The sequence below is a fragment of the Pongo abelii genome, chromosome 22 (genome assembly GCF_028885655.2).
Source record: "Pongo abelii isolate AG06213 chromosome 22, NHGRI_mPonAbe1-v2.0_pri, whole genome shotgun sequence".
NCBI lineage: Eukaryota > Metazoa > Chordata > Mammalia > Primates > Hominidae > Pongo > Pongo abelii.
The window spans coordinates 50,865,437-50,891,167 of NC_072007.2; the positions used below are offsets into that span (position 1 = coordinate 50,865,437).

The window sequence follows — 25,731 nt, forward strand, 5'->3', positions numbered from 1 at the left end:
ACCATAGTCTCATACTGTTGGTAAATTTTGTACAAGTGCATCTTGTCTTTCTAACTAACTGGTCTATTCCTTAAGGTCACAAGCCTTGAGGGATGGCTTTATACATCCCTACTCCTCCGCTGCCAGGTACTCCATCTGTCCTTTGTTTTTACTCAGCTGGCCTCAATAACTCACCTGTTAAGTCAGTGTCTCTGGTTTCAGAATCCCAGAGGATAAAGGACAGAGCAGCAGCCAGCAAGGGTGAGCAGCAGTCAGAGCCTCCTCATGAACAGGATGAAAGACACATTTTGTCTTTGGCAATGTCTAGGCTTTCCACTTTTTTTTTTTTTTTTTTTTTTTGAGACGGAGTCTCACTCTGTTGCCCAGGCTGGAGTGCAGTGGTGCAATCTCAGCTCACTGCAACCTCTGCCTCTTGCGTTCAAACGAGTCTCCTGCCTCAGCCTCCCGAGTAGCTGGGACTACAGGCACGTGCCACCACCCCCAGCTAATTTTTTGTATTTTTAGTAGAGATGGGATTTCACTGTGTTAGCCAGGATGGTCTCAATCTCCTGACCTGGTGATCCGCCCTCCTCAGCCTCACAATATTACAGACATAAGCCACTGCTGCTGGCCCAGGCTTTCCATTTTTAGCCCCTCCTCTTCCTCAAAGCATTCCCTGGCACTCCCCTCTGGGAAGTTTCTCCAGTAAGGCAGTGATCACTGTGCTCTCCAGTGCTAAGAGGCGCTGGCATGCATCTGCCATTGGTTTTACATGTTACTATTACAAAACATGGTGCTGTTTCTTAGTGGCTGTTAAATAGTTTTACCTTTGCACAAGAATCATATCTGCACTATTAGCTTGTGTTTATTAGGAGCAACCTTAACTGCAAAGTCTTGGATCGTTACAATGCATTTCAAAAGCACATGGACCTCCTTCATAGTTGGTATGGAGCAGATCAAAGGTCTGCATCCCATCCTCAGAGACTCACAGTCCCTTCTGCTTGTCAAAGGATATTGCACCATCATGTCCCTCATATCAGCACCTGCCTGGACCCTAATATGATTGGATGAGAAATGTTCAAGGTAAATTTTTAAGTATTTTTAGGTCTTTCCATATAAGAATGTTCCAGACGTGACTTTGAGTTTGGAAGAATGCACATAACCACCTTCAGAACCTCCTTTTCTTTTTAGATGAAATCTCTTTTATTATAAAATATCAGAGAATTAGCATAACTCTTGGCTATTTATCCCTCGGGTATCCCTCTTTCTTTCCTTTCTGCAAGAAAAGCAAAACTAAGAACCTTTATTTACTTAGAAAGTCAGTTACAGGAGGCAATAAACTTTATGGGAACAGGCTTGTTGTTGCTTATTTTCCATTGACCCCAGCAATACTTTGGAGAAACAATTTCTATGTCACAGATATATTGCTTTAACTCTAAGGGTGCTGTTTATTTCAAGAGATGCCTTAACATGATGAAATAATAAGAACTGAACACCCTTATACAATTGCCCTGGGCTCACATCTCAGTTGCTCTCTGCTGTAGCTCCACACTGCCCTCAGCAGTGGCTTGTCCAAACCAAGTGCACCATTCCATGGTCATTGTACGACAGACACAAACTCAGTACAAAGAAACACCATTGACTCCTCCTGATTTGGTTTTCTTTTTAGAATAATTTTCTTTTCTTACCCTGGAACTGAAGCTCCATTTATTGTTTAAGTCACATACAGATTTGATGAGCTCTCTTTTCTCAATTTGACTTTTGTTGATAAACAAAACTATAGGTTAAAAAAAGTTTTTAAATGTTCACAAAAAATAATTTTCAGCCCTTTAGTTGACTGGTTGTCTACAAGTTGTTTTTTGGGAGCTCTGATTCCAGGTGGTGCCTTGAACTGAGTTTACACTGAAGTTAAATGCTCTATCCCATTCTGTGTCATGATAAGAAAATTTTGAGCCATTGCATATCCACCCTATAGAAAGACTCAAGTGCTTGGCTAATTTAAAATAACAACCTAAAATAAGTTCTATTTGACATTAAAATGCTCTAAGAAAATATTTTTTCTCATCTACAGAGACAGTTTTCCTCTCGCTTGGAAATCCCAGAACACTTCAGAATCCACCTATGGAATACCAACACCCTTTCTCCACCCTAAACCCACATTTCCTCAGGCCCCTCCTAGAGTCACAGTTTCCACCACCCACCCCATCACCTGATAAGGGAGTCACCACATCCTCCCTGTTTTCTTCACTCTGTCCACATCTGTGGTGTCCCCCAAAGCTACATAGCTCTTTGCCATAACATCTCTCAGCCCTGCCTGTCCATCCATTCAACCATCCATCCATCCATCCATCCATCCATCCAACCATCCATTCAGGCTTCCCCAGACTCCCCTGGGACTGGAAGCAGGACAAGGAGTGCCCTGCTTCTGGTGTTGGTCAGCCTCGTTCCCATGACTATTTTCCACACCTCAGGCAGAATAACAGTTTACATTAAAAACGTGATTGTCTCTCTCCAGCTACAATCTCCTTCTTGGGATCTCGTCAACACCAGCAGAGCCAAAACCACCAAGGCTTGCAGGACATGGTGGTTTACATTTCCTGCTGGCACCTGCAGCTTGCCTTTTGCCTGGAATCTGCCTCCCTCTCTCCAAGGCTGCTGCCGGTCTCAGGCGCATTATGCACCCTCTGGGCTCAGATTCCCTCTCCCTGGTACTCTGTTCCAGCCACCACACCTGTCTCATTCTTCATTCCCCCCTGTCTCAGTTTACCTGTCTTTTCTTATAGCCACATGCCCAAGCTCCTGCATGGTCCTTCTCCAGCACCCAGCACACCTCACGGTCCCACGGTAGCCTTGTGTGTGTCCCCTCTGCCCTGCAGACTGATGGGCAGGGACCACATCACTACTTCCACCACTGGGCCCCTGTACCTGGCCCAGCTCCCGGCTGAGAGAGGCAGCTGCTCAGTGAGCTTGCTCAGGGCAAGGGTGAAGGAAGAACAGAGCAGATTCCAACAGGAAATTCCAACCCAGAGCTCTCAGCTCAGCCTTAAGGAAGGAGGAGAGATGGGCAAAAAGGTTTGGTCCCCATTCCTGAGTGGTTGCATCACAGGTGGGTGGCATGCAGCACATTCCCTGCCGTCAGAACACAAATCTTGTCGTGGAAAATGCAGGTCTTGCCCCCATTTCTTTCCTTCTTTTCCAGCAGAAATTCAACTAAACTGATAAATCAGCAACCAGTGATGTTTGGCAGGTTCTGCATCCAGCATCCCACTCAATGCTCTGCACAGCTGTCTAATGTGGGTGTCACTTTGAAGATGAGGCGCTGGGCTTGGGGAGGACACACAGTGGGTCCAGTGACATGTGGGTGGCGTCAAGTAGGCAGAGCTGGGGTCTGACCACCTCCCAGATTCCAAAGCCTCATCATTTAAGGAGCTGCAATCTGTTCAAAGTAAATATTTTCAAAATACTCGAGAGTTCTTACTTTTTGCTTTGATACACTATTCTTTTATGCTCTCACGGCTGCTTAAGAGGTTATACAAATTAAATGGCTTTAAATCAATGTTATGATTTAATACTTTATATAAAATAGGGTGTTTAAAATACTTTACACAAAGAAATTCCTTTAAAATTCAAACCACTGGAGAAAACAAAAAATGAACAATGAATCTGAAATACTAATAAATATCAGATAAGACAGTTGCTGACGTCAAGCTAAAAAAGTAAATAAAAGATTCATCTTTCTCCTCCTTGCAGACTGATTTCCCTGAACTATTTTGTGGCAGAATCATTTTAAGTCTAGGTGTCTGAGATGCCTCACTGAATGAGCAGACAACATGAATGTTCTAGACACATGGAAGGCAAGCAAAAAACAACACATAAATAAGCAAGCATGGGGTATGTGCAGCGGTAATGAAAGCTATAGGGAAACATAAAGGAAAGGAGGTCAGAAATGTCTCATGCAGGTCATGATTTATATGTAGTGTTCAGACAGTTCTTGTCGAGGGCTTTAGCTCAGTGGTCTGGACCAAGAAAGAAAGCAGGGAAAGAAGATCATGGGTGATGGGGGCATACTGCTGATATAAGATGGCCAAGGGCATCCTGATGAGGGGACATAAGTACAGAGACTCAAAGGAAAGAGCAAGAGATCCTGGGGTGACCTGGGGGAGAGAGAGCCTGGGGTGACCTGGAGAAGAGAGAACTTGGGGTTAGAGAAACCTGCAAATGGAATGGCCCTGGGTAGGACTTTGGCGGGGGTGGTGCTTCAAAACAGCCAGAAGGCTGTGTGTGGGTGGGTGTGTGTGTGTGTGTGTGTGTGTGCATGTGCGCGCACGTACGCGCTTTTGGGCATTTCACAAGGCCCCAGGGACCACCATGAGAGCCTCAGTGAGGGATGGCACAGTCATCTGAAGCCTGGACAGATGTGTGTTAAAAGAAAGTCACTTAATTGAATTAACTTTACAAGTTCAATGGAAAAATGTTTCACTTGCAGTTGGTCAGCAAAAGCAGGGAATCTGAGTGAAAAGGGATTCTGTAGGTCCTAGGATTGTTTCAGGATATTGTAAAGAGAATAAATGCTACCTCATTGTCTTGGCTTAAAAATGATCAAAACTACCCTTACCTCCTGCCAATGTGTGTGATGAATCCAGGCATGTGTGAATGCATGTAACAATAATTTCCTTTTCATTGCTCTATATATGTACAGATACAAAATATTTTGCATATTCCAGGATATATGTGAAAATTGTTTCTTTCTCTGATTTCCTAATTAAAGATCTGATGCACAAAACCAACATATAAGCATTGTTAAAGGTCATGAATCCACCTATCTATTTCCCCATCCATCTATCCATCCATCCATCCATCCATCCATCTGTCCGTCCGTCTGTCCATCCATCCATTCAACCATCCATCCATCCATCCATCCATCCATCCAACCATCCATCTACCTGTCTGTCCATCCATCCATCCATTCAACCATCCATCCAACCATCCCATCCATACCCCCAACCATCTATCCATCCATCCATCCATCCATTCAACCATCCATCCAACCATCCATCTGTCCATCCATCCATCCATCCATTCATCCATCTGTCCATCCATCCATCCATCCATCCATCTACCCCCCAACCATCCATCCATCCATCCATCCATCCACCCACCCAAACACCCACCCATCCATCCACCCAACCACCCACCCATCCATCCACCCATCCACCCATCCCTCTGTTTTTCTATCTCTTCCTTCCTCCACCTAGGTTTGAAAATGAAGCTTCAAAACCTATTTAGGTGATTGGAACATGTCATCACTCTCAGTATTCTAGCGTCTTAGAAGTTAACTTCTTCAAGTGGTTTCCCTGAAAGGAAATCCATTTGATTTTCTTTTAAATAAATCTTCTGTTACTAATACCTGATGTGCTGCAAGTATGATCTCATTTTAAAATGGCTACATATTTTAAAATTTACTTGAGTAAATCCACATCTACTTTATTCCTATGGAATAACAGAATTTTATAAAATAGAAGGTAAAAGCTAAATACCACCATTCTGCATTAAAAGTCAAAATTTAAACAGGCAGCCGTATGTTTTTTATTCATTGAAATTAGGATATTCCCAGGTTACAGTATGTGAAATTTTTTATGAAAATTGACTTTCATAACTAGAATAGAAAATTTGACCCCAGGTGGCAAAATCAATTCAGATTCCTTTTGACATTTTCTAACCTTGGAATTTCTCTAGGAGTAAAGTAGTTGTATAAAGATTATATTCTTGGATATTAATTATTTCAAGTAGTTTCCACAGGGAAAAAAGTAAATGTCATTTGTGACAGTTCAGAAGCAAGTCAAGGTTTTACTTCCTCTTGTATGTAAGAAGGGAAAAATAGGAAGTTTGACTAGAAAATGTGGACATCTCCAGGTTAGCTGAAGGGAGTCTTCCTGCACAAAGGGTAGACTTGGGGTGATCCATGTGTGTACCCTGCCTTGATGTGGACCTGGAGACTCCACAGGCATGTCCCCAGAACTCTTGTTTCACTCTGCAGGAAGATGGTATTTATCACCAAGTGTTCATTTTTATGAACATGTTTCTTGAGTTCTGCCTTGAAAAACATTCTTTACATTTGAAGAGCAGGTATCTTGCTTGCTATCCAGGGCAATGATATAGAGTGATATATTTTAAAAAAGTAATCTACTATGTTACTCAATACTTTTATTAAGGTAATTACCCCCAAATAATTTTCTATATTACTTATTTTAATCTATTATCAATTATCCTCTGATTTAGAAATAAAGTACAGAATGACATCAAATCATGGGCGGTTGTAATGATTTCTCCCAATATTACCTCTGTAATCTCTAAACTTACGTGGTATCATCTAGTAGCGAATCAGAAAAATAGGGGGTTCCAGCTTGGGGCAAGAGGATGGACTTTTCTAATACACATACCTGGATCTGACTTGGTTCCCCAAGAGGTGGTCACAGTTAAGACTGTAAGCTTTGATACCAAGTCACTAGGTTTTCACGCTGGCTGACCACCTGCTCCCTATCTGATCTCCATATTTACTTATATTCTCTGTGTCTAAGTATCCTCATTCTTAAAATGGATACAATGACACTCTCTATCTTAAAGGTGTAGGGGATAATTAAATAAGATAATACATATTTAAAGTCTTAGAACAGTGCTTCATGTGAATAAGCACTAAAAACAAAATGTTTATTTTCTCCTTATTATAACATATAATAACTTGAGCAAATAATTTCCCTAGACTTATATCCTCATCCATAATGTTGGACAGAAATGCAAACAGAGTTAGGGTGTGGTTTAAATGTGATGGCATGTGTTCAGATCCTGGCAAACGCCTGCCACATTGTATCTCAATAAGCCTTAGTTTCCTTAACTTTCATTCAGCATTTACCAATCAGGATGTGATAGTCATGATGTTTGTTGAAGTCAAAAAATAAATTATCAGTGTCATTCCTACTGTAGAGACTCAACTAACTGTAGATATGCAAACACATTTTTCAAAAATATATTCATCTCATTTCTTAATGTACATTATTAGTTAAGCATCAGATGTGTAGCAAACACTGTGCTATGTGCAGAGGAGACAGGATGGATAAGAGCCAATCCTTGCCCTTGAGAAGCTCAAAGTCTGGTGGGAATGACAGGCAGATAAATACATAACATGCTAAAGGTTGGTGGGTGTGAGACTGTAGAGAGATGCGGCACCCCAGATAAACCTAAATGAAGCAAGGTGACCAACCGGTTCTAAGATAGAGATGTCTAGGTCCAACCACACCTGAAAGTATTTAAAGCAGGACTTTGTCTCCTTGCAAGGTCAACATGGATCATCATTTGGGAGAAAAAAATACCTACTTGGTTGAGAAGTATTTCTAGGCAAGAAGCTGGAGGTAAGTGTTGTGGCCAATTCTCAAGGCAAATAAAGAAGCCCCTACAAGGACACCCCCTGCAGTGTAGTGGTGAGCCTGAGATGTTACTTTACATCACATCTCTGAATGGTGAACCTCATGCCATTAATAAACATAAGTGTCCAACATTCAGCCAGCAAATGCATGAAAAACAAGGAAAGTAGGCATCAGCATGTTCGATTTTATGGATGGAGAAGAAGCGGAAACTTCCTGTGATGCCGACTGGGACACTGTTAAGGGTTGAGTTGTGACCCTCTTAATTTCTATGTTGAAGTCCTAACCCCAAGAACCTCAGAATATGACCTTATATTTAGAGGTCAGGTCATTATAGAGGTGATGTGAAACCATCTAAGATTCAAAGGTTTTCCAATACTCTACCAATGGATTTTGAAAACCAAAGCTGACCGGTAGATTCCTTTTTTTTTTTTTTTGAGAAGGAGTCTGGCTCTGTCACCCAGGCTGGAGTGCAGTGGCGTGATCTCGGTTCACTGCAAGCTCCGCCTCCCGGGTTCACGCCATTCTCCTGCCTCAGCCTCCGGAGTGGCTGGGATTACAGCTGCCCGCCACCATGCCCGGCTTTTTTTTTTTTTTTTTTTTTTTTTTTGTAATTTTAGTAGAGACGGGGTTTCACCGTGTTAGCCAGGATGGTCTCGATCTCCTGACCTCGTGATCCACCCGCCTCAGCCTCCCAAAGTGCTGGGATTACAGGCATGAGCCACTGCGCCCGGCCCCGGTAGATTCTAATCCAATTCAGGGTGAAGATTTGATCTTATTAATTTTTGTAAGGACATAATATAATGGCTGACACAGAAATACAGTTTTGGGATGCGTAAAGAGGACATAGAACATTTTGGCAATGATTTCTGAACTTGATTTAAAGCTCTCAAATTTTAAAAACAAGTCCAGCAGTGACAGCTTTGAAGGCCAGAGGCACGATGCCTCCTTGTGCATCCCCAGAACAGGACTGCCTCACTTAGGAAATGCCCCTTAATAAATGCTGCTAGAACTGCAAAACACCTAACTTATTCCAAACATTTCAGATGAAAAGGCAGAGTATTTTCTACTCCCATTTCGGGTCTCAGACTCCAGCTCATGACTTGAGAAACATCTTTTTCTCTCCCTAGCTTTCCAGAACATTCTCATGGTCCACAGAGATACCCATGAAAGACCCTTAGCATTGAACACTTTGATTAATTTATTATTTAACAACTTATCAAACCCTCTTTTCACTGAACAAAGTTCCTGGAGGCCTACTGAAATATCATATCACTCAGTATAATTTATTCAATATGTGTTGAGGAAGGGAGGTAGATCGAGAGAGACAGACCGACAGCAGGCTGATTTATGACATAAATCGGTGCTGCCTTCTCCTCTTTCAAACATGTCCACACATGGACAGCACTCTTGAGTAACTAAACTCTGAGAAAACTAACGTTGTTTATTTACATCTAATGCCTCAAGAAGAAACTACTGGGAGAGAATGCTACCTTTTATAGGAATTCTATCCCCCACTCCCACAAAAAACTCACATGCTTAAGTCCTAATCCCTAGTACCTCTGTCCTTATTTGGAAATAGGCTTGTCACAGATGTAATTAAACAAAATTATAGTAGAGTAGGATGGGTCCTTAATCCTATATGCCTGATGTCTTTATAAATAGGAGAAATTTGGACACAGACAGACACACAGAGAGAGTGCCCTGAGATGACGAAGGCAGAGATGAAATCACTAAACACCAAACTCCCAGAAGCTGGGAGAGACCTGGAATAGACTCTCTCACAGCCTCAGAGGGAACCAGCCCTGCTGACTCCTTGATCTCAGACTTGCAGCCTCCAGAGCTGTAAGACAATACATTTCTGTCACTGGCTGTACTTCCTTACAGCAGCCCCAACAAACCAATGCTTCCCAAGCACCTTTCGCATTATATGAAGTAGTCCTCCTTCTTCCATGTGGTTTTGGAGGGCCCTGAAGTGGGACCCAGGTGGAATTCATCTCTGGATCTCAGATAGAGTGCTCAATAAATGCTAAGTGGTAGGTGAGTGAGTGAGCAGTGGAGCAAGAGAATGAGTAAAGGGATGGATGTAGTGTTTGTCTGACACAGAGGCAGAGCAGGGGCCACTCAGTTGGGTAAAGGTCTGCTTGACAGCCAAATAATTTGCGGATAGCCTCTCCCCCATCGGTCACTCACTCCTGAGAGCCCTTCTGCCCTCTCCGCTCAGAGGTCACGTGTTTGATCAAGAGATGGGGTGTTAGTGCTCCTTCATTTCCAGTTGAAAGAGATGACAGCATCTGTATGAATCCAAAGCAAACCACAGTGCACAGCGGGGCGCTAAGCACAGCAAGAAGCTAAGCAGACCCATCACACTGTCCTGTAGGACCCGAAGCTGTTGGCTTCAACCAAAATTCGCCACTCCCCCAAGTACTTTCCTCTAACCACCACAAAACTGTAAAATGTCCAAGTTTTAAATTATTATTGGGAAATATTTCACCTTTGAAAACAATTCTGGTTTCCCCAGATTGACACTAAGCAGAATTTGGCCCAAAACTAAAAGCGAGCAACTTTTATGTATGAAATCAAAATTTGCCTTGATATTGTGCTTTCTGTGTTTGCCATACAATGAATTCTGGAGCAATGGTATTATTTTACTTTATTTTAATTTTCTGTTGTGTTTTGTTTTTTTTCCTCCCAGTGTGGTCCTTGAACCGCCTGCTAATAAAGTCATCAAGGCTGTGGTGTTCAAATCAGATCTTAAGGCCTCTCAGGTAGAAGTGCTCGATGAGACTGGGGAACATGGAGCACAAGGGAGGGGAAGGAGGAGAGAAAAAGACAATGATACATTTCTGCTCTAATTTATTATTTGGGGTCTCAGACACAATGAAGGGCAATACCTAGTTTTCTGGGTTCCATCTTTCCTTCACGAGGTCAAGTAGTAGAGGATGAAACAGCACAAAGGAAAATCAACTCGTAAAATGAAGAGAAAAATGTGTCCTTTAGAGGATGAAAAGAAACCCAGACAGAGACTTCCATAGAACAAAATTTGGGACTAGGATGGAACCTCGCTGACCACAGCCCAGTGATTGCTTAAGGGAGTCCCATGTTTTACAGACAAGCTTTAGGGGTCTCCATGGGACAAGCTTGTGGTTGGGGAGGCCGAGAGGGCCCAGACCCCATATGTCCACACCGGGTCCACCAGAGCATCACTGAGATTTGTTAGAAAAATCGAGATTTCCATGGCTGGGCACGGTGGCTCACGCTTGTAATCCCAGCACTTTGGGAGGCCGAGGCGGGCGGATCATGAGGTCAGGCGATCGAGACCATGGTGCAACCCCATCTCTACTAAAAATACAAAAAATTAGCCGGGCATGGTGGCGGGCGCCTGTAGTCCCAGCTACTCGGAGAGGCTGAGGCAGGAGAATGGCGTGAACCCAGGAGGCGGAGCTTGCAGTGAGCTGAGATTGCGCCACTGCACTGCAGCCTGGGCGACAGAGCGAGACTCCATCTCAAAAAAAAAAAAAAAAAAAAAGAAAGAAAAATTGGGATTTCCAGTGAGATTTTGAGAAAAGGAGTTTATTTCTTAAAAGCAAGTGTGAAAGCCTGTTTGCAAACAGAATCAGTGAAATGAAATACAGCTAAAATCACTTATAATTAGGGACAGATCAAGAGCAAGGATGTTTTTTGTTGTTGGTCCTGTGTATCTGTTTTTTGTAAGATGAGAAGGGATATTATGATATGTTATTAATTGAAAAAAAAGACAATTCCTGAGATTTTTGAAAAGGGAAAATATGGACCAGATACCTTCATTAAGATGAAGGCATAGTCTCTACATGCAGATAAGACCCAGGGCATTCCTGGTGTGTCTCGTTTTACCTAATGGCTTTATTAACATAAAATCATTTTCCCATGTACTCACAAATATTTTCATGTTTCTATTTTTTCCTAGATGCTGTGGAAAAATATGGCCAAAAAACCTGTCCTTACTTGCATAGTACTATAATGTTAGTGTCGATAGCCTTTAGTAGTTTGTTTCTATTGAGTTGCATTATGCATTTGGCATGCTTTATTTTCACGTATGATACATCTCCAATATCTTTATTAGAATTAATGAGCTCTTAACACACACTGACTAATTATCAACTGTCATGCTTCTGGGCTGTTCCTCCTACATTTGATGCCCGCTCACCTCCCCTTCGCACACACAACCCAGAAGCAGAAAGCAAAAAACACTCTATTCATTAATTCATTCACTAAACATTAATTAAGGTCCATCTAGATTCTGAAGGCAAAAGTTCAGATCAAACAACAATTCCTCTAAGAAGCCTCCATTGATTTCCCAGATAGAACCAATATAGAACCGGTTCCTCTCTCCCCTCCGCTCCCACAGGACTCAGAGATTCTATTTTCACACACAGCGTAATCTCTCTGTCGATGTTAATTACCCACGTCTACGTCCCTCCATGCCTCTCCTCACACTGCGCTGTGAGTCTCTGGAGGATGAGAAGCAGGTTTTATTTGCTTCCTGTGTTCTAATGTCACTAAATATGGCCTTAATTCTTCCACATTGTAGGAAGCTTAGTGAAGGAGGCAACAAATAAAACTTCCTAGAATATAAGAGCTTTAAAAATATAAATCAGAAAAAGATCGGTAATAAACAAACATTAACAAAAGAAAGGGTCTGCTGCTCAGGCTACTGGGTCCTGCATCTCCTTTGCTTTCTGCCAAAATGCCCTAAAAGAGCTCCCCCATCCCTCCCAGCCTTTCTGTGCAACCCTGATCCCTCTTGGATCAACTTCAATCAGTTTTTAATGCCATTACTCCACCAACAAATATTGAGCCAACTGACTAACAACTGAGAGAAAATATTTTATTAAAAGGAATCCCATATATATTACTTTTAAAGGTTTTTTTGTTTTGGGTATTTTTTTTTAAAAGATGGGGTTTCGCTGTGTGGCCCAGGCATGTCTCAAACTTAATGAGCTCAAGTGATTCCCCTGCTTCATCCTTCTGAGTAGCTGGGACTGCAGGTGCATATTACAAAACTAAATATTATAAATAAAACAATAAAAGTGTTAGAAGAAAATCCAGTTGCATATCAATATAATCTTGATACAGGGGAGGTCTTTTTATACATCAAAATACTAATGAATGTCATTTTACAGGCCATTGTTATTTTTATTTTTGTTCATTTGTTTTCTGCATATTAGATAACAAACATAAAAATTTTCAATAAAAAAGCATTCGCATTACTATAACTAGTCCAGAAGTTTCTGCAATTGACTCTATTTCAATACTTATTTTATGCCAGCCTTTAGTAACAGACTATATTTAAATGCTTCTCTGAAACAAGACCTATGTGGAAAGTAAGTTTACAAATAAAGTGCGTGCTAGTAAGCATCAGATAATACATATTTGAAATACACGAGAATAAACTGCAAAGCTTAAATTTAAGTATTTTAAGAGAAGAATCCTAAACATAATGCTCTTCATAAATAGTTGTCTGTACCATTTATTCTGGTTTAGTTTACTTCATAAATTGAAAGTTATTTCCTTATTAAAAGAATAGAGGCCTTTCTCAGAGTCAAGAATTTTAAAATGTTTAATATATCACATATATGTGTATATTTGTGTGTCTGTGTGTGTGTGTACACACACATAAATGCATATAAGTGCATAAGTATATATAAGACCTAAGGTCAACATTTTACAAGTTGTGATATCATTACATGTATTAAAATGAACTTTAATAAAGTAATATTATACTTAAGGAAGAATCATTTTTCAGTATATTGATGTTTTGGAAGACTTGGAAGAAATCCATCCAAATTCAGCAAAATTTATTGCACTGAAAATAGTAGAATGCAAGTATTTGGCATAAATTTAAATTTATATTTGTTTTGGACCTGGTAGATGTGGCAATGCCTCTAAAAACAAAAGGCATTCTTTTGGGATAACTTGCAGTCCTGATGATCAAAAAGAATGTCACTTGCATAGATCAGTGGCTGAAAGCAAAGAAAGAACCAAGCAAAATACACAAAAGAGCATGGAGAAAAAGAAATAGGAACTCAAAGTTTTAACAAAAGAAACTTGTTTTCTGAAAACACATGGCATTTTTGATCCACTTCTTCATGGAGACTATCTGCCTACATGTTCTCTAACTGACTGATTTCAGAAGAAGATTATTCAAAATATATAGAATGTTTCAAAAAATAAATATTCAATCTCAAAAAATGAAGTTCAATGCTATCTATACATACCTTTGGGAATGACCTATTCAACATGAATTTGAAACTGTAATACAGAGAACATTTTTAGGGATAACAATGTCACAAGAAACACATTTGGATGCCCAGCATCTACTCTCAAATGTTGTGGAAGTTAGATTAATGGTTTTCAAATTGTTCTAATTGCTCATTGCTATGGACTGAAAGTTTGTGCCCCCCCAAAATTCATATGTTGAAATCCTAACTCCCACTGTGATTGTATTAGGAGGTGGGGCCTTTGGAAGGTAGTGAGGTCGTGAGGGTAGGACCCTCAAGAATTGGATTAGTGCCCTTAGAAAAGACGCAAGAGTTAGCTTCTTCTTCAGCTCTGCTCTGTGCCATCTGAGGAGTCAAAAAGAAGGCACTGTCTGGGAAGCGGGAAGCAGGAAGCAAGGCTTCCCCAGATGACAGATCTGCTGACAACCTGATCTCAGACTTCCAGCCCCCAAAACAGTGAGGAATAATTGTCTCCTGTTTCTAAGCCACCCAGTCTTTTGTACTTTATCATTGCAACCCAAAATGGGCTAAGGTGCTCATTTCGTCAATAAGGAAATGAAGGCTTGGAGCAAATTGCTTAAAATCCTAGTTATTAAATATTTGCACCATTAACCAGACTCCAGGTCTTCCTAGCCCAGCATCATGTCACAATATTAGAAATGACCCCAGGAAAGAGCTCCAGGTAGGTGTCCTCTTCTGAATACTGGCCCCTCACCTGGGCCTCTGGGGTGGTGCTGATCACACTGTGTGGCATTTCCCTGAAGACAATATATGCTCCTTGAGATACTTATCTGATTCATTTTTAAAGGGAAACAATGAATGCATTAAATAAAATGTATCTGGCTCATTTGAAAAAAGAATACAGAATACATACTTCTCACATACAAAATATGTTTAAGTATTTAAAATATTTGATAGGCTGGAAAGGTCAGACAAGTAAGATTCCTCTTCCCTCTGAGAGTGTGTGTCTAAATGCCATAAATTTAAAAACCTGATGTATTCACCTCCAACACCCCAAAGGCCTAAACATTTTAGTCCTAGGAAGTCCTGCCATTTCCCTGATTCCAGCAATGGATTATAGGGATGGGGACAAGAAATGTGATGATGGCCACTGGGATCCACCATTTGGCATCCAGGTGGCCTTTAGCTAAGTGATGAAGAGGACATGGGCAGCCAGGTCACAGAGCACTGGCCTCATGGCCCAGAACCAGAATCTGGGGTAGGTCATGTCCTATCACAAGGGACCCTCTAGGGGAGTGCATTAAGCTGAATGTCAGGTTGAGTGGAAATCACACATCCCTTCTTCATACCTTTACTTAGACCTCATGGGAAGGGGGAGCCACAGTGAGTCTGTGGAGGAAAGGAATGGGGGGGCAGGGATCCCAAATCTACAAGGGAAACTAAGTCCCAGCTTGAGGAAGTCTCCAAACCCTGTCTACTTGGTATCATTCTTCCACCTCTACCTCTAAAGGGATATCAAATTAGTACTTCTCATGAGTCTCTGGTCACCTAGCCGCCAAGCATTACTTTAGTAATTTTAGGACTGTCCCCAGGCAATCAAAGTATTAAATGACAACTTCTGTTATTATTCATAATCTCCTGTTTAAAAGTTTTACTTCATATAAATTTACATAATTAAAAATATTTGTAAATAAAATATTGCTACTCTCGGTTGTGTTCATTACTTTGTCTCATCTACCTACCCAAAGAGAACACGTCTTTCTTTGTTCTTTCAAAAACTAACTTTTTTATATTTGAAAATGCCTGTTCCATAGACAGTAAGTGCCAAGTTGAACTCTTAGTGGGTGTGAGTTGGGTTTAACAAAGAGGATACCTGGAAGTGAGGCGTGAGCCATCGCAATGGTGAAATTTCCTGCAGCATCAGCGGGAGTCAGGAGGGCAGGGGAGAGGCTTCATCATACAGGCAGGGGGGCTGAAAATAACTCACCATACAGGGTTCTAGAAATTGAGGAATAAGCCTTGGTCACGGTCTAGAAATTATGGGAGGCACTCTATGCAAAGTATATGCAAATCACTTGGAAGAATCTGTCACATTGGAAACTTCACATGAATAGTAGCTGTACTAAGTTGAGCGCTGTCACCCCAAAATTAAGAAAGTCCTCTGAAACCTCAGAATGTGACCTTATTTGAAAATAAGGTATTTGCAGATGTAATTAGTTAAGGACCTTCAGATGAAATCATCCTGAATTTAGGGTGAGCCCTAAATCCAATAATTCATGTCTTTGTAAGAAGAGGAGAGGCCACACAGAGACATAGAGAAGAACCCCCTGGGAAGACGAAGGCACAGATTCAAGTGATAACGGCCACAAGCCAAGGAATGCTGAAGAATGCCTGGAGCCACCAGAAACTAGAAGAGGCAAAAATAATCCTCCTCTAGAGCTTTCAGAAAGAGCTGGACCCTGCTGACACCTTGATTTTGAACTTCCCACCTCTGGAACTGTGAGAATAATTTTTTTAAGCCACACAGTTTATGTTAATGTGTTATGACAACCCTAGGAAACGTACTTTAGCCATTTTTATTGTTGTTATATATTTATCAATTGAACCTTTCCAAATGAAAATTATCTTTCAATTTGCATTTGATAGTCAAATTGAACTTGTGTCACTTTTTTCCAAATAAGAAAACTGGGTCATGTATTCACTTTTATTTAATTGAAAGTTTGCAAAAAAAAAAAAAAGAAAGAAAAAAAGAAAAGAAAAGGTAGAGTAGGGGCCAGAATTCAAAATTTAAGAACCTATTGTTTATGTTTCTCCACAATTCATTTGTTGAAATTATAACCCCCAGTAGGTGAGGGTATTAGGAGGTGGGACTTTTGAGAGGTGATTAAGTCATGAGGATGAAGCCCTCAAGAATGAGATTAGTGCCCTTATGGAAAGACATGAGAGCTTGTGTTCTGTCTTTCTGTTCTGTGCCATGTAGGGATACAAGGAAACAGTGAGAAGGCCACCATCTGAAAGCCACATGGACATCAGCAGACACAGCATCTGCTGGTGCTTTGATTGTGGATGTCCAGCCCCTAAAATTGAGAAATCAATGTCTGTTGTTTAAGCCACCCAGACAATGGTATTCTGTGACAGCAGTCTGAGTTGACCGAGGACCTACAAAATATTTATTAATCTTCACAAATCAGGGAAATCATTTCTGCCCAGACAACCTCCACTGGGGATAGGCAGCCCTGTAATAGCCGAAATTTTACACATATTCACTCCTCCAGCAAGTTAAACAGCCTCACCTGCAAAGTCCTACTTGTTCTTTCAGTCTTTGCTTTAATAGTTTATAAAAGCCAGAAATGTCATGGGAAACCAGACAGACCACAGAGAAGTCACACAAAGCATGACCTTTGCACCTGCCACTGACTTTCTGGGAACCTCAGTTTCCTCATCTATAAAACAGGTGTCCTGGGACACTTGGCAGGGGTAAGAATTGTGTGAGATGATGTGTGAAATATGCACACCATCCCAGCACACTGCAGGCACTGAGCTGGCACTAGCAATGGTCTGGCTATGGCTCCGAGCACCAGCCTCCAACACTTACTGAATGAGGGGAGAACAAAGAGGCACCACAGAAAGTGGCTTCGGCCCCCAGCTCCCTTGTGTGTAGCCCAGCCAGTCTGTCACTGAGAAAACCAGTGACTGGAGTGGCCATGTGTCAAGGGCTTTGGGAACAGAGAGTCAGGTCCAGTCTGGGCTTTCTCTGCCAGTGGGAAACCTTGGTGGGTTTCCAGCCTTGGTGAGCCTTTGTTCCCTCCTCCACAAAAGAAGATCCAAATTATCCCTAGTAACTTGGTCATAATTCTTAAATGATGTGATCTAGTACCAGGACCTAGCAGTGCATAGGCACTCATTCTGTCTTCCCTGACAAGACCCCTGCATGAAACTCAGTGGGTACATTCTCTCCTCCCGGGACACAAGCATTTTTAAAGAGGGTTAAGGTGTAGAGAAGTCCTTTTCTGGAGAAAATGATTCACAAGGCATCTATGGGGAGATATTTTCAGTAGGAAGCTATGCAGGAGAGCTGGGAGTCCGCACACTCAGGGTAGCTGTGAGCAGCATTTCCTTGGGTCATGGGGATATGTATGTGGAAAAGGGCCGCTGCCCAGTCAGTGACATCTCTGCCAGGGCCTCAGGCAGACTCTGGCCCAAAGCAAAAGGCAAAGTGGCCAACAGATCATGGGCTTTGGGTCTGACAGATCTGGATTCAAATAACAGCCACTTCCCTGCTTTTGACCTTAGGCAAATCATGAAGACTTCTCTGAGCCACCTCAGTTTCCATGTGAGGAGTAGGGGGTGATAATACCTATGCCACCAGCTATAGCTTCCCCCAAGCACAGCTCCTGGCACGGATCTGGCAGTAAATACATGGGGTTTTCCTCCCTAGTCCATGCATGGACCTCAGTGGCCTTTGGTTTGTAGGTTTTTTACATTCCTTCGAGATGAAGTTCTTCCATTTAAAAAAATAAAATACAAATAAGTTTGATTTAGTAAAAGTCTGTGGGTGACATTTGCTAAAGTTGGATTTATATCTCATTTAATATTTATTGGGATTAAGTCACTGCTGGCCTCACCCCAAAACCCATAGAAAAAGAGAAGCTCAGGTCTTTCTAAGGGAAGTCACGTCTTACACTTCCCCTTTTCAGGAGAGGCCCAGTGAGAATGTGGTTTTGCTCCAGGGGCTGGGGGTGGGGTGGGAGCCTAGAGGATCCTTTCTAAAGGCTGATACCCCCTAGTTATTGGGGGTAAGGGGGCTGAGAAGCATTTCTTCTTGAGGCCCATGTCAACCCCATACAAATCCCCTCATAACATCAAGCAGAGCAACTAAGACAGAGCCAAGAGCAGCCCAACCTTGGTCATGGGGAATCTTCACTGTCCTCTCTGTCCCCAACCCTGTCTATCCTGGGGAAGACAGCCCAGAGGCAGACATGATCCCACTGTCCCCCGGTGTAGACACAATAGCAGCAAGGAAGACAGCCTGCTAACCTTTCTAGAATCCATTTTTCTCCACACTCTCACACCACGGCCTTCCTTTCTTGCTTCTTACACGCCTGCTGTTAGAAAGGTCTTAATTCTGGTGACTGAGGGAAACACGAAATGGTGGCTTATAATCAAATCAGCCCAGAAGCCACCCTGCACCCAAAACTATCACCCGGAGGGACCTGAAAGCTAATTCTTCAAAAGCCAAACACAGTCGTCTCCTTTTCCAAGGCCTGGGATTCAGCTGTCAGGTCTCATGAAAACCATTCTCCTCAAGGTTAAAACCTTAATGCACTGTTTGCACATTGAATCAAAAGAGGCTTGCATAATTAATGGAGCACAGAAAAATTGAGAGACAGAACGCAAAGTAGGTTTTAGGAGAAATAAAAGGCTTGCAGGAGGAAGGCATGCCCTCCTGAGTTTCCTGCACAAGTACGAAGACACCTGTGGAATCAAAAGGCAGGTGATGAGAACCAGTCACAGGGGACCCTCTTCCAGCCTTTGGCACAGGGAGGAGAGGAAACAAGATGTCTGGCCACTCGGTTTCTGGAGCAATGCTTCCACTGTCCTTCAAATGTGCCTCAGATTGTTCAAGCAAACTCAGAACGTCTCTGCCACGTTCCCTGGAACAATGGGATGTCCTTGCTGAGAAAGGCAGGGAGGAAGACGAAGGCAGGCAGGCAGCATTTCCTCTACAGACAGACACTGCGCAGTGTCCCACAGCCCCCAAACTGGGGAGGGATTCTTCACGTGTCATCAGTAAGGGGCGCTCAGCAGAGGCAGCCTGGCATATGGTGTCTCCAATTTTTTAGTGACAAGTGGCATGTTAGCAGAGCTGCGGAGGAGCGGGGAGAGAGCCGGTTGGTTAATCACTCCCCATTGCCTGCACCCTCAGGCAAAATCATATTGCTTTATGCAGATGAGTTCATAACAGTTTCTTCAATTTGGCTTTTATAGAAAAAAGTGCCAGCTCCTCGCACTGTGTCAACAGCCACCCGAGGGCCTAGCACTTTACAAGGCAAGTGTATTACTATTTAAAGACCAGCTTTTAGCTGAACATCAGGGCTGACTACAGAGTTTAATTACCGCCTGCCCCATGGGGCCCAATGAGCCATCGACTCCTCCCAAGGGGGTTCTGCTTGGTGCTGATCTTTAAGTAAGTAAACGCTAAACCAGCTCATCTTAAAGCGCCCACGTCTGATTTCCTGCTCTGCTGCAAGACAGTAGGTGACTGGTAATGGCCCGTGAGCAATTTACAATCCTAGATGTAATTAATCTTCAATTGAAAATAAACCAGTAAAATATATATATATGTACAATATAAAATATATGTACAATATAAAATATATAGAATATATATTAGAATTTGTATTTCCTTTTCTAAATTATCAGAGAAAGATCTCAATAGCACGTGCAATTTCCTGAAACAATTTCCAATTTTATTAGAGCAGTTTTTTTCTTTCTCCTCTTACTTTCCTTCTCAATTTGCAAAATTGAATAGAATGTGTCTGAAAGGCCAAGTTCACAGCCTTTCTATGTCCTAAACAGTGATCATCAAACTAGTCCTTTTAAAGTACCATTAGGTAGGCATGACTTTGGGATATATAATTGTCCTTTAGAAGACAAATTAACATGTCAATAGTAGTACACATTGATATTTTATCTGAGAGCGGCCCAAAGAATTAAAAATCTAGTGCATTTTCCAAAAGCCATGGAAGAATCAAAATAGGGTAAAACAAGGCCGGGCACGGCGGCTCATGCCTGTAATCCCAGCCTTTGGGAGACCAAGATGGGCAAACTGCTCAAGCTCAGGGGTTCGAGACCAGCTTGAGCAACATGGTGAAACCCCATCTCTACCAAAAATACAAAAAATTAACTGGGTATGGTGGTGTGCGCCCGAGGTCCCAGCTACTCTGGAGGCTGAGGCGGGAGAATCACCTGAGCCAGGGAGCCGAGATTGCACCATGGCACTTCAGCTTGGGCAACACAGTGGGATCTTGTCTCAAAAAAAAAAAAAAAAAAAAAAAAACCATTAAAAATGTCATTTATCTTCTTGTTTTGAGAGAATACCAACAACAAAAATATTAAAGATACATACATTCAATTTGTAACATAAACAAGCTTGGCAGAACATTCTTAAGGTGTTGACTGAGTTCCAAACAGACCAAGGTATTACATTTTCATTCTGGAAAACTCCTGCTGATTCTTCAGTCATTTACTTTGAGATTAAAAAAAAAAAAAAAAATTGCACCCAGGGCTGTGAGGGTCCCACTACTTGTGCTTAGGAAGAGAACAGCTGAGAAGGGTAAGTGTTGGTCATTACACTACCTTCTCTCAGCATCCATATGGCCAAACGAAATAAAACAAAGTTCCCTGATGTGTACATTTGTGACCCTGAGTTGAATCAGTTATGTCTGTGTTTTAATAGGCTGCCAACCACACTGAGAAACTGAGGCAGCATGAAAGGGTACGGAAGACCTAGGTTCTAGGCCTGTCTCATAAGGTGTTACATTTTGGGACAAGTCATACTTCAGCTCACTCACCTTCATACTTAACAAAGAAATTAATCTGTTATACTGACATTTGGAAACCCCAGCTAAGCTAATAGGGAGAAGGGCTGTGGTGAAATGGTGATGAACAAACCTCTTAGAGGTACATCATGCAAGACGAGATAAATAATACTGTTAACTACCAATCTCTAAGCTGAGAAAATGTGCTGGCTAAGTCAACAGATTGCTGTATCCTTTACACACTGACATAAATGCTGAAATGAATGAAATAATGAAAAGTTAAGCAAAGAGTCTTGCTTTATTGAGGATCCATGAAGCATCAAGCCCTATGCTTGGTATTTTGAGTTCTTGATATTATTTACAAATGAAAAGAACCCTACCAAAATACTAGTCCTATCTATAGGAAATGTCCGATATCACCCAGCTAGTCATTGGTATCTGGATCCCAGATCCACACCAACACCGAGCCCCAGGCCTGACACTCAACTCAACCAATATCCTTTCTCTGGGCGGCCCTGCCTCCCAGGGCTTTCTGCTGTTCAGCCATCTACTCAAAAATATTTTACTAGCCAGGCGCAGTGGCTCACGCCTGTAATCCTAGCACTTTGGGAGGTGGAGGTGGGTGGATCACCTGAGGTCAGAAGTTTGAGACCAGCCTGGCCAACATGGGAAAACCCCATCTCTACTAAAAATACAAAAATTAGTCAGGCATGGTGACACGTGCCTGTAATCCCAGCTACCCAGGAAGCTGAGGCAGGAGAATCACTGGAACCTGGGAGGCAGGGGCTGCAGTGAGCCGAGATCACGCCATTGCACTCCAGAATGGGTGACAGAGCAAGAATCCATATCAAAAAAAATTGCTTTTTCTTCAAAATTGCCACCAAGTGTCTCAATCCTTGCAATTGTCCCTTAGGATAGACCCTTCTTTCCATTCAACAAGGTATTCCGAACAAACACATTATGCTCTTTGTGGATATTTCTCTAGAGTAGTAGTAGCTATTAAAAGGAAAACTTTAGACAAATTTAACAGAGTTTAATTGAGCAAAGAATGATTTGAGAATTGGGCAGCCTCCAGAACCATAATATATGTTCTGAGTAACTGAGGGACTGTCACATGGTTGGGATAACATTTATGGACAGAAAAAGGAAAGTGAGTAGAGAAAAGGGACGAGAGGCACAGAAACAGCAGGGCTGCTTACAGGCTTATTTGAGCTCAGTTTGAATAGTTGGATGCAAGTGATTGGCTGAAACTGGGATGCTGTGATTGGCTGAGACTCAGCTACTTGTTACAGTGTAGATTACAGTCCCTTTACACATCCAGTTAGATGACAGTTCACTATGTACAGAGAAAACTTTAGGTCAAACTTAAAAAATGTAGTGTTAACGAAAAAAGCCAAACTGTGAAATATTTAAAGAGGTTTATTCTGAGCCAAATACCAGTGACCATGGCCTGAGGCATAGTCTCAAGAAGTCCTGAGTACATGAGCTGCAGGTGGTTGGGTTACAGCTTGGTTTTACACGTCTTAGGGAGACATAAGACATCAATCAATACATGTGAGGTACACATTGGTTCAGTCCAGAAAGGCAGGACATCTTGAAGTGGGTGGGAGTGTTGCTTACAGGTTATAGGTGGATTCAAAGAGTTTCTGATTGACAATTGGTTGGAAGAGTTAAATTATTATCTAAAGACCTGGAATCAGTAGAAAGAGACTGTCTGGATTAAGATAAGGGGTTGTGGAGACTGAGGTTCTTATTATGTACATGATGTCTCATAGGTGGCTGCCCTTAGAGATAATAGATAGCAAATGTTTCCTATTCAGACTTTTAAAAGGTGCTAGACTCTCTGTTAATCTCTTCAGGATTGGTAGGGCCTGGAAGATGAAAGATCTAGTTATGTTAATAGGGATTCCTTACAGGTGCAAATTTTCCCCCACAAAAGACAGCTTTGCAGAACCATTTCCAAAATATGGCAAGGAAAGATATTTTGGGGTAAAATATTTTGATTTCCTTCTTTATCTGTCATGTGATATTATACTAAAGTTAGATTGGAATTTGGTATCTTATTGCTACGAAGAATCTTTCTGTCCATCTTAGGATCTCTATTTTAATGTTAATGCTGCTCAGTTGTGTCTAAACTCCAAAAGGGAGAGTGTATAATGAGACATGTCTGATGGCCTGTCTTCCTGTCATGGCCTGAACTACCTTTTCAAGTTTCCTTGGGTCCCTTTGGCCAAGAGGGTGGGTCCATTCAGTCAGCTGGGGGGCTTAGACTTGTATTTTTTGGTTTACAGTAAGGAGGCAGCTGATGTAAAGAGATAAACTCAGAAAAATTGTAAGAGTTCTATTTCCAGCCAGGCATGGTGGTTCACACCTGTAATCCCAGCACTTTGGGAGGCCGAGGAGGGCGGATCATGAGGTCAGGGGTTCAAGACCAGTCTGGCCAACATAGTGAAACCCCGTCTCTACTAATAATACAAAAATTAGCTGGGCATGGTGGTGTGTGCCTGTAGTCCCAGCTACTCAGGAGGCTGAGGCAGGAGAATTGCTTGAACCTGGGCATTGGAGGTTGCAGTGAGCCAAGATCGCACCACTATACTCCAGCTTGGGCAACAGAGTGACACTTCACCTCAAAAAAGAAAAAGAGTTCTCTTCCCTTCCTAGACCGTTCCAATGAATGAGACAGATTCCTCGGGTTCATAGAGGGAGTTAAGAAGAGCTGCCTTTAGCACACTGCATTTCTCAAATCTGATTCAACTGGAAACTCACATAGTCTAGAAACAGGGGTTTACTGAGGACGATCTGTATATCTCCTATTGCTCCAGTGTGGGAAACATCTAGAATGTGCCACACTCACTGTCCTGAAATCTTCTATGTGTTAGAAATGTTTCTATCTTCTTCACCAATCACCTATTCTATCTCAGCTATTCCACCTGTGTGCTGCTGACAAAGGTTGGCAGCTTCATCCACTTTCCATCCGAACCAGATCTGAAACTACATTTAAATCTAACACAGCTGACCAAATCTACATGAAAATTCTTATCTAGATGAATTAGCATATACACAATGTTTATATATTTTCACCTACCTTCATGAACTAATTTCACCATAATTGATGCCACATAGTTTTGAGACTACAATTACATGTTTTACTCTTAAAAAGCTTTCTTTTCACCCAATATAATAATGGGCATTATTTTCTATGCTTAAGGACTGAAGTATTACAGCAAATGTAGTAAAAAAGTAAAACATTATACAGCTCATGTGGAAACAGCTTTCTAATTTTTTACGACTAAGATTAGGATGCAAATCCAACCCGGAAATTGAGCCATCACTAAGCATCTTTGTTCATCTGATCACTGCTCAAAACCATCTGCACTGAATTGTAAGATATTAATAACAAACCGTTTAACAATCAGCTAGGATTAAAGGACAAAGCCTCTTAGGGACAGTTTCTATTGGTGGATTTTAAAAATAAAAGAAGAAACAGCACAAGTCACATTTCTTTCTAGATTGTAGAACTCCACAAAATGTTTTTGTTTATATATTTAAGTGGTGCTTTTATGAAAGTACCGCTGGACTTACCTTTTATGTCTTGGAAAGGGCATATGTGGTATCTGAGGATCAAGTTCTTCTGAAAATTTCCAGCAACTTTCAGAGATCAACTCAATGACAGTATGTCATTCAAATCAGCATTTTATATTGAAAGGCCTGTGATGATAATGTGGAAATCCACCAGGATTCCCCTGATGCAAGGTTTCAGGAGGTATCAGTTATTTGTGTACAAGACACATCCCAAGGCCCTGCAAGAAGGCCCCTGCATTACAATGTATAATGTAAGAAAATTCAGATGTGTCTTAACTCTTTGCAAACAAATAAGATTTTTACATATATATCATTAACCAAATATACATTTAACTTTTTAACCAATCCTTCCTCTTCTAGCCAAGAACTGTGATATCTAAATGCTTCTCACTCTTCATTCCCAAGATAACACATCAGTTTACACCCAAAAGTATATTGCAAACACCTGCCAGCAATTCAGGCTTCAATTCTCAAATCCATTTCGACCTGTAAATTTTTCTTCTGAATTTTTTTTTTAACATTCTGTGACAGAGTCATAGTATCACTAAAACAAGACTGTTAAAAATAAAAGGTTCCTGAAAGATCACCTAGTTCCATTTTCTCATTTATCACATGACAAAACCGAGGCCCAACAGGTTACGTGACTTATCCTCCTCAGAGCAAAGCCAAGCAGAGGAGGAAACAAAAAATCCCAGATCTTGAATCAGGGTGCTTGTCATTGTTGTCATTTGTAGAGGTACTGTTTGTTTAAGACAGGGTCATGCTAGATGTCCAGGCTGGAATGCAGTGGCTATTTACAGATGTCATAATGCTTACTACAACCTCAAACTCCTGGGTTTAAACAATCCTCCTGCCTCAGTGTCCCTAGTAGCCAGTAGCTGGGACTACAGGCATGCATCACCATGCCTGGCTGTTTGTCTTGATTGTTAGTTTTTTTTTTTTTTTTAATGCTACAAATTGTTGGATTAAACAAATTAAAAACATTTTAGA

At 41.6% G+C, this 25,731-nt stretch overlaps 1 protein-coding gene and 1 long non-coding RNA gene across 3 annotated transcripts in view; both read right to left on the reverse strand.

The window, feature by feature from the left end:
- LOC129052326 (uncharacterized) overlaps window positions 1-25,687 on the reverse strand; it is a 110,548-nt gene extending 84,861 nt beyond the window's left edge. The window contains exons 1-2 of the long non-coding RNA XR_008517330.2: window positions 24,742-25,687; window positions 15,492-15,616 (exon numbers count right to left, since the gene is read on the reverse strand). This is a non-coding gene — a long non-coding RNA (uncharacterized LOC129052326). The remainder of the gene's footprint in view (window positions 1-15,491; window positions 15,617-24,741) is intronic.
- The window catches only part of DSCAM (DS cell adhesion molecule), an 826,557-nt gene that overhangs the window by 502,361 nt on the left and 298,465 nt on the right, over window positions 1-25,731 (reverse strand). The gene's annotated exons all lie outside the window — the stretch shown is intronic.